The sequence below is a fragment of the Aptenodytes forsteri genome, unplaced genomic scaffold, assembly GCF_000699145.1.
Source record: "Aptenodytes forsteri isolate BGI_AS27 unplaced genomic scaffold, ASM69914v1 C13171223, whole genome shotgun sequence".
In the NCBI taxonomy this organism is placed as follows: domain Eukaryota; kingdom Metazoa; phylum Chordata; class Aves; order Sphenisciformes; family Spheniscidae; genus Aptenodytes; species Aptenodytes forsteri.
Window position 1 is genome coordinate 1 of NW_008802681.1, and position 701 is coordinate 701.

Genomic DNA, 701 nt, shown 5'->3' on the forward strand with positions numbered 1-701 from the left:
GACACCCCTGAGGTGGCCCCCATGGAGAGGACATCCCCACCGCCTAGGCCGGGATCCGTGCCGCAGGGCTGCGTCCCTCCACCCTGACCTCGTGGCGCAAGGGCAGCGCGTCTGACTCCAGATCAGAAGGTTGTGTGTTCGAATCACATCGGGGTCAGCCTTGGGGCACCGCTCGCCACCCTCTGTATTGCCCCTGCTTTTCTGTGGGGCTGCTCTGCGCGTGGGGCAGGGATTCTGCAAGGCACTGGCCAACTATAGGGGGGCACCTCAGGAATGGTTGGGGGGAAACGTGATGCCCGGAGCTTTCTTTTCAGCCAGGTGCTGTGCTGGTTGGAGGTTATGGGTCTATGACCAGTGTGGAGGCCAATGCAGGGGCATGTTCTGGTGGGTGCCACAGTTTGCCTCATCAACAAGCCGAAGAAAGTGAAGTCTTCCTCAGAAAAGTGCAAGAAGCTTCATAACTGCATGCTCAGTCACTCGGGGGGGACCTGGACTTACCCTCAGGCAATATTTGCCTGGGAGGGAAACATGAGGTGTTACCGTCAGTCCAGGGGATTTCTGGAGGGGATCAAGGACAATTATTCAGTGGAGGATTATGGAAATAGAGACAGGTTTCTGATGAACAACATGAGAAGTTTTTTCAAGAAGAGTAAGAAGGAGGATCTGGGGAGCTTTAATCTGGTCAGCCCCACCTCAGAGCC

The 701-nt window shown here is 56.1% G+C and overlaps 1 non-coding gene across 1 annotated transcript; it reads left to right on the top strand.

The window, feature by feature from the left end:
* The first annotated feature begins 85 nt into the window (after positions 1-85).
* On the top strand, positions 86-157 carry TRNAW-CCA. The gene has a single exon. It is a non-coding gene; the product is annotated as a tRNA-Trp (tRNA).
* Positions 158-701: the final 544 nt, after the last annotated feature.